Here is an 8,678-nt window from a genome sequence, read left to right as displayed (position 1 = left end):
TTTAATTTATTCATTTTAGAGAGGAGAGGGAGAGAGAGAGAGAGAGAGACAAGAGATGAGAGACAGAGAGAGAGAAGTGGGGGAGGAGCTGGAAGCATCAACTCCCATATGTGCCTTGACCAGGCAAGCCCAGGGTTTCGAACCGGCGACCTTAGCATTTCCAGGTTGACGCTTTATCCACTGCGCCACCACAGGTCATTGTCACCTTTCAATGACATTTATCACTGTGATATGGGGCCCTCCAACATTGCAGACACATCTAAGATATCCCCACCTTTGAGCCCCTTAGTTATTGCCTGTGAGTCCCTCCTGCTCCACACGCAGTAGATGACACTGGCCTTTCCCTCTGGTGCTTACAAACGACCCTATTTCCTTCATGCCCAGGTGAGGCCCACAGCCTGCTGTGGCCCCCAAGGACCCTGACTCCCTTTTGTGTACACGCGTGCACGCGAATATCTTACATCACATTAATTACACAACAAATGGAAAAGAAGATGGTATGTGGAACTGAAAGTCAGATGAGCCTCTGCTAAATTCCTGCCAAAGAGAAGGGAGTAAACAGGAGAAACAGCTGAGGCACGCTGCATGAAAAGCCTGCAGATGGCTGGGCCTGCCTGCTTGGTGCTGTGAGCGATGGAACTATGGACCAGAGAGCAGGGACCGGAAGGGAGAGGTTGTGCTTGAGCTGTGGGCCCACGAAATCACATCAGATAATCAAGTCTGTCTTCCCCATAGGACTGATTTTTTCAAGGGTGGGATTATATCGTATTCATCTTTTATCCCCAGGACCCACCAAAGGGCCTGACACTATCCATCGTTGAGTGAATAAATGAATCTTCTTCCTCTAATTCATCTATTCATCCAATAGTTTTAAAACATTTATGGAGCCTCTGTGTACCAACCAGTGGACAAGGCACTGGGAATAGAGAGGTAGGCAAAGCTGTCCTGTTTGGAGGGAAACACATAGACTTCAAGTAATCACACAAATAAAATACAAAATTGTAAATGGTCTAAGCGGCATTGGAAGCATGAGATAAGGGACCATGAAAACATAACCACAGGGCCCTGGCCGGTTGGCTCAGTGGTAGAGCGTTGGCCTGGCGTGCAGGAGTCCCGGGTTCGATTCCCGGCCAGGGCACACAGGAGAAGCGCCCATCTGCTTCTCCACCCCTCCCCCTCTCCTTCCTCTCTGCCTCTCTCTTCTCCTCCAGCAGCCAAAGCTCCATTGGAGCAAAGTTGGCCCTGGTGCTGAGGACAGCTCCATGGCCTCCACCTCAGGCGCTAGAATGGCTCCGGCTGCAACCGAGCAATGCCCCAGATGGGCAGAGCATCGCCCCCTGGTGGGCATGCTGGGTGGATCCTGGTTGGGTGCATGCGAGAGTCTGTCTGACTGCCTCCCCACTTCTCATTTCGGAAAAATACAAAAAAAACCCCAAAAAACAACAACAAAAAACATAACCACGGGACTTTGCTCAAGGTGTTCAACCTCTGAGCCTCTCTCTCCTGTGTTCCAAATCAGAATAATTCTGCTCAACCAGTCTCCCAGTGTTACAAGATCCCACACCAGCACAAGGGAAGGGTGGCCACACCACAGCAGCCTTGAGCCTGGGGCTGGCCTTGGCAGCTGTCCCATCCTTAGATCTCGGGGACAACTGGGACACTCAGGGGTTTGGGAGCTGTCAGAAATCTTCCTGGAGAGTCACCCCAAAGAACTGACCCTGGATAGAGGCACGCAGCTCTGCAGGACGTGCAGCTAGGCCCACTGGTAATCAAGGGGAGACGTGGGGCACTGCAAAGGGAAGTGACTGTTCAGAAAAGGCGGGGCCTGCACAGCAGCGCCTGACAGGGCAGGGCAGAGAAATCCTGCTAGGTACTGACTGTCCCCACCCTGGTCCTCTCAGGAACCCAGTGCCTGGAAGGGAGATTTCATTCCAGTCTCCGCAGGCCTAACAGGCAGCAAGGGCAAGAGAGTCTAAAAGGGCAAGGAGCCCTGATTGATGAGGCTGCTGGGAGCTGCTAAGCAGGCTTGGCAAGGATAGATGAGGAGTCGGGCAGGAGGAGGCAGGGATGGGGGGCCTCCTGAGGCCGGCCCCGCAGGGAAGTGCGGCCGTGCCCTGAGGCCTCCCTGGGACCTGGTCCATCCAGCCTCCTATCTCTCTGCCCCCAGCTCACTGGGCGCCTGGGAGTCTTCCTCCTGCTCCCGCCAGAGCTGCGGGGCCCTCTTCTCAGACTCCTCTCGGGTGCGGAGGCGTGGCACCCCACCCCGGTTCACCAATTGTAGTGAAGTTTCCACAGCGATGTAAGAAGTTACTCAGAGGGAGACTGGCCGAGGGGTCTACTGGGACTTCTGTACTATCTTCACCATTGTTCTATATATCTAAAACTGTTATCAAGTTGCTTGAAAAAATAAACTCGTTTGTTTTCTAGAGAAAACAACAGAGGCTTCTTTGGGTTAGAACTTCTGGCTGCTCCTTTCCCTGCCTCTGGCCCCAGGGCTCTGCGTGCTGAGTATCCCAGTTCGAGACTCCACAAGGTCACCGGGCACCCAAGACCCACCTCTGGGGAGTGAGACTGGTCAGGAGCCACTGGCCTCATCTGGTTCTGTCCCCTGGTGTTACCTTGCTGCCTCTTCCTTCTTTATGTTTCTCTCTTGTTCCCTCATCCTGCCTGGCTGCTCCTGAGACCAGTGATGAAGTCCCTGCTTAGTCACAGCTGAGCAGGCCCAGCAGTGGTATCTGCTCCATTCATTTCTCTCAGCTCAATCCCTCCCAGTGCTAACTCTGGTCGGCGACTGCCAGCCTCCTCCCCTCCCCGCCGCCTCACCCTGGAGCCAAGGGCGCCCCTGACTTACCTCCCTGGCTCTGCGCCCAGCGTGGACTGCAGGGAGTCTGTCACAGGAAGGGGTCAGGGCCAGGAAGTGAGGAGGTGGCCCTCTGATTGTGGATTTCCTAATTTCTCCTTGTTTAATTCAACCTTGTTGCCGCATTTGCTGACTCATGCTATGCTGTCTGCTTGTGTTTTGTGAGTTAATGCGACAGCTTTCCTCTTCTTTTTTTTTCTGTGAGAATATTTGATTGCTTAAGTCTTTTTTCCAGTCCTCACTTTGGGCCTGGTCTCTTGTCTCTGCGTGGGCGTATTTATTTATTTACTTATTTATCCAGTCAATGAAAGGGCAATTTTATTGGGGGCCCAGGGTCACAGGGTTGAAGCAGGGGGCCGCCCTGCAGCCCAAAGAGGTGGTGGAGGGGCCTTATTTAACCTTCTTCTTGGGGGGCAGTTTGTTGGTGTGACCACTCTTCCTTATAGCAGGTGACATCATGGTCGTGCGGGGGAGGGGGGACGCGTGACACCTGCAGCAGGTCACCTGGTCACAGTTATACTTCTGGGCAGAGGGAGGGCTCAACAATGCCCCCGCGCAGACCAAGTGCAGGGTGGACCCTTACTGGATATCAGAGTCTGAGAGGGTGCAGCCGTCCTCCAGCTGGTTGCCCGCAAAACTCGAGACGCTGCTGGTCAGGTGCGGTGCCCGGCTGCCTTGGAGATTAGCTTTGACGTTCTCAGTGGTGTCGCTGGGCTAGACCTCAAGGGCAGTGATCTTGCCAGTCAGGGTCTTCACAAAGATCTGCATCTCTCCATCTGCTGGGGAGGCTGCTCTGCGCCTCGCCTCGATGAAGAGAAAGAGCCCTGCGTGGCCATTTAGAATGCAAGTCCCTAGTCTGCAGCCACCTGCTGACCCCACATCCCATCACTGCCTGGCTCTCATGCCTGGCATTTCCCTTATGGCTTCCTAGTTCAGTTATGTATGAAATGTGTTTTTATTTTATTTTATTCATCTCTAGGTAATCTTTTTTTTTTTTTTTTTTTGACAGAGACAGAGAGAAACAGAGAGAGGGACAGATAGGGACAGATAGACAGGAAGGGAGATGAGAAGCATCAATTCTTCATTGTGGCACCTTAGATGTTCGATTGCTTTCTCATATGTGCCTTGACCCTGGGACTACAGCAGACCAGTGACCCCTTGCTCGAGCCAGTGACCTTGGGCTCAAGCCGGTGAGCCTTGCTCAAACCAGCTGAGCCTGCGCTCGCTCAAGCTGGTGACATTGGGGCCTCGAACCTGGGTCCTCACGTCCTAGTGTGACGCTCTATCCACTGCGCCACCGCCCGGTCAGGCCATCTCTAGGTAATCTTAATGAGACTTTTGTTCACCAGCCTAGTCCACCATTTCCCAGAGGCTCTTTGTGGACTGTAAGGGGCTGCAAAATCGGACAACGTGATTACTTCTCCAGCCTCCCCACTGCTCACCCAGCTTCCCGCGGGAATACCTCCCCCAGTTCTGACATCAGGCTATCTGCTTGGATTTGTTTCACTTGGTTCTTGTCAACACCTCACTACCACTGACATCTTTCTCTCCATTTCTGTCCCTTGTATTCAGAAATGCCCAGTAAGCAGTGGAGGAATGCTAAGTGACTGTATTTGGTTAGGCAGAGAAGCCATGAAAACATTGTTTCCTTCCAGCCTTTTGTTCCGCTGGTTGCAGTTATGGCTGGAAGGACGCAAGCCCTCCCGTGGGCACGCAGGCCATATATCTGGTACAGCGGTCAGCTGGCCGTGGGGAAGGACTTATTTTTTAGTATTTACTTCTAAATTCTTAAATTTGAATTATTAATTGTGAGCTTTAAAAATTGATTTTAGAGACAGTGAGGGGGAGAGAGCGATGGAAAGAGAAACATTGATTTATTGTTCGACTTATTAATGCACGATTGCTTGTTTCTCGCATGGGCCCTGACTGGGGGTGGAGCCCACAACCTTGGTGTATCGGGACAAAGCTCTAACCAACTGAGCTACCTGGCCAGGGCTGTTAATTGTGATCTTTTAATTATTATTCTCTTTAGATATATTACTGATTTTCTAAACCACTTGAGAGTAAGTTGAGGACATGATGTCCCATTACTCCTTAATACTTCAGTGTATATTTTCTAAAGATGATTGCACTCACCCACATAACCTCTACCCAACCTATAAAGTCAAGGCATTGATACTGATTAGATATTTCCGTTCACTCCACAGAATGCTGATCGTTCTAATAATGTCCTTTATAAGTGGTGGATCCAATGCGGGACCACACACAGAATTGAGTTGCTAAGTCTGTAGTTTCCTTCATTCTGGAATAGTCCAGCCAGTCTTTCCTGGCTTTCCATGACCTTGTCATTTTTTAAAATTACAGGCCAGTCATGTAGCTTGGTTGGTTGGAGTGTTGTACCAATGAGCTAAGGTTACAGGTTTGGTCCCCAATCAGGGCACATATAAGAATCAACCAATGAATGCATAAATAAGTGTAACAAATTGATGTTTCTCTCTGTCTCTTTCTTCCTCTCTCTAAAAATCAATCAATCAATTTATAAAAGACTTCAGGCCAGTTTCTTTTCTTTTCTTTTTGAAAGAGACAGAGAGAGTCAGAGAGAAGGACAGATAGGGACAGACAGGAAGGGAGAGGGATGAGAAGCATCAATTCTTTATTGTGGCACCTTAGTTGTTCATCCATTGCTTTCTCATATGTGCCTTGACCAGAGGGCTACAGCAGACCAGTGACCCCTTGCTCAAGCCAGAGAGATCTTGGGCTCAAGCAGAAGCAGTGACCACGGGTCATGTCTATGATTCTACGCTCAAGCTAGCAACCCTGCACTCAAGCTAGTGAGCCCGTGCTCAAGCCGGATGAGCCTGCGCCCAAGCCAGAGAGCTCAGGGTTTTGAACCTGGGTCCTCTGTGTCCCAGTCTGACACTCTATTCACTGTGCCACAGCCTGGTCAGGCCAGTTTCTTTACAGAAGGTTCTCAATTTGAGTTTGTCTGGTATTTCCTCATGAGTAGGTTGCATAACCTATATCTAATCATGAGGAGATGTCAGCCTCAGCACATCCCTTCCCAGCTCCACTTATCCCCTCACCCTCCTCATCGGGGGAGGGCAGGTAGGGGCGGAAACAGGAGCTACGGTGAATAAACTGCTCACAAATCTGCCTTGAACCTCAGTCGTGCATATTTAGCTACACTTGGGCCCAGGATGTGCTGTACCCCTGCCCTTTGAAACTCAGGGTCAATGGGAAGATGTGACCACAACTGGTGAGTAGAGTAAGGCAGCACCTTGGTGCACAAGCTACAGAGTAAGGAGACATGAGGGCCCCAGGAAGGTGGGCAGGACAGACTGCTCCCTCATCTGTTAGATATTTACTATGTGCTGGCACTGTGCACACAGAGCAGACACAACCCCGTCCTGTCCTCAGAGTTTACACTCTAGTGGACAAGGGGCCAAGGGGACAGAGATGTCAACCTCCCTTGAAGAAGAGAGTTAGTCAGACATTTATGGAGAGTGCCTTAGGGTTTAGGATCTTTGCCAGCCCCTGCTTGGTGACCAGGCCTGCTATAGCTAGACAGCCTGAGTTGGTTTGGAGATGGAATGGGGCTGGTCTCTGAATGGGCAAGGCCAGTTCCAACACCCTGCAGAGGTGCCAAAGGAGGCAGTATGGAAGGAAAGGCCCGGGCTCCAACTCTGCTGTCTGCCCATCTACCCCTAGAACCATCTCATCCATTCTGGGCACCTGGCTGGCCCAGTACTTGGAGGATTTCTTTCAGTCTCCAGACTTGCCTGCCTGAAACAGCTTATGACTTTCATGCATCTCAACCTGCCTAGAGTGCTGTGTCCAACTTCTCCAGAGCCAGCTCTAATACCAGATCCAGAGCTAGAGATGGCTCTGGCACCAGCTCTAGCTGCAGACCTACAGCCAGAGCCAACTCTAGAGCTAGAACAAGCTCTAGTACCAGCTTCACAGCTCCAGCCAGGCCCAGCCCTAAGGCCAGCTCCAGAGCTAGAGCCAAATCTGGTGCCTGCTACAGAGCTACATTCAACCTCAGTGTCAGCTCTAGAGTTAGAGCCAGCTCCAGATCCACTGCATTTCCAGAGCTAGAGTTGGCTCTAGCACCGAAGCTAGTGCCTCCACCAGCTCCAGTACCAGTGTCAGCCCTAGTTCTGCCTCCAGAGCTAAACATAGTTCTTGCACCTACTCTAGCAACAGCTCTGAAGCTAGAGCCAGTGCCAGCTCCAGAGCAAGAGATAGGTCCAGCACCATTTCTAGCACCAGAGCCAGAGCTGGAATCAACTCTAGAATTAGAACCAGTACCAACAGTAGCCACAGCACCAGCTCTGGAGCCAATGATAGCATTGCTAAGTCCAGAGCTACTACCAGATCCAGCCCCAGCCCCAGCAATCAGAATCAGGGTTAGAACTTGCTTCAGAGGTAGAGCAAGTCCTTGGACATCTCTAGCAACCTGCTACAGGGCCACATTCAGCTATATACTTCCAGCTCCAGAACCAATGCCAATTACAGATCTTGAGCCAGTGCCAGCTTAAGTTAGAAGTGGCTGTAGCACCAAATCTAGCACTAGAGCCAGTGCTAGGTCCACAGCTAGCTGCCAGCTCTAGCTCCAAAGTGAGAGCTACACCTCTAGGGCTTCCTTTAGCTATCTGAGCATATTTAAGTCAGTTGATTTCAAATCTTTGTCTAGTAAGTCCAGCATCTGGCCTTCCTCGGGGATAGTTTGTCGATCTTTTTCCTTTGAATAGATCATAATCCTGTTTTGTTGTTGTTGAAAATTGGACATTTTAATATTGTAATATGGTAACTACAAAAATCAGCTTTTCCTTCCCCCAGAGTGTGCTCTTTATTTTTATTTATTTCATTGAAGGCTACAGTCTTCTGCCTGTTTGGTGGGTGACATTCTCAAAATATTTTAGCAAAGACAGTCATCCTTGTTATATGTACTCACTTGAAGCCTCTATTCAGCTAGTATATATTTTTTAATTTTTTAATTCATTTACTTAGAGAGAAGGGGAGAGAGAGAGGGAGAGAGAACCAGGCAGAAATGTTGATCTATTCCTGTATATGCCTTGACCAGGGATTGAACCTGCAATCTTTGTGCACTGGGATAATGTTCTAACCAACCAAGCTATCCGGCCAGGATTTAGCTAGTATTCTCACAGATTTCCTTGAATATCAGGAACTGAAAACATACCAAAACCCCCCCCAAAAAACAAACAAAATATCTCCCCAGCCTTTCGAGACTGGCTCTACCCTGAGGCACTCAACACAGCCAGGCGGTTTATAACTCTGCCTTAGTCTGCCAGGACTGCGGCCAGACACCAGCCAGAGGGGAAAGCTGAGGGTCTTCTCAGGTCTTTTCTGAGCAGGCATCCTATCTTGGCCATGCGTGTGGCGTTCTAGATTCCCCAGTACAGCCACTCTCTGATCTGGTCTACCTGAACACACGGCTTTAGCTACCTTACAGGGTAGAGCTAAGAACAGGCCCAGGGTAGCCAGGTAGGGTGGGACTTCGGTTACCCAGGGCAGCATTTCCCCAAGTCTGGGACTCCCGACTCACACCTGGGGTCATATTCAGTGGTACTAATAAGGCATTAAATAACCTCAAGTCTTATAGTGAGAAAGTTACTTCCCATTCTATCTTTCCAATTTTATGGAGGAAAAAAATCTCAGTTGGGTGCTAGTATGTCTAACTCCTATTACCATCCCTTAACCTCTTTCTGTTCAGAAAGCAAGGCTCAGGCTATCTCACTTGTTGGCCATAAAATGAAGCCACAATTTTATAATGCTGTTTTTTAAATGCTGTTTT

Source organism: Saccopteryx bilineata, chromosome 4 (assembly GCF_036850765.1).
Source record: "Saccopteryx bilineata isolate mSacBil1 chromosome 4, mSacBil1_pri_phased_curated, whole genome shotgun sequence".
Classification (NCBI taxonomy): Eukaryota; Metazoa; Chordata; class Mammalia; order Chiroptera; family Emballonuridae; genus Saccopteryx; species Saccopteryx bilineata.
This window is presented reverse-complemented; position numbering follows the sequence as displayed.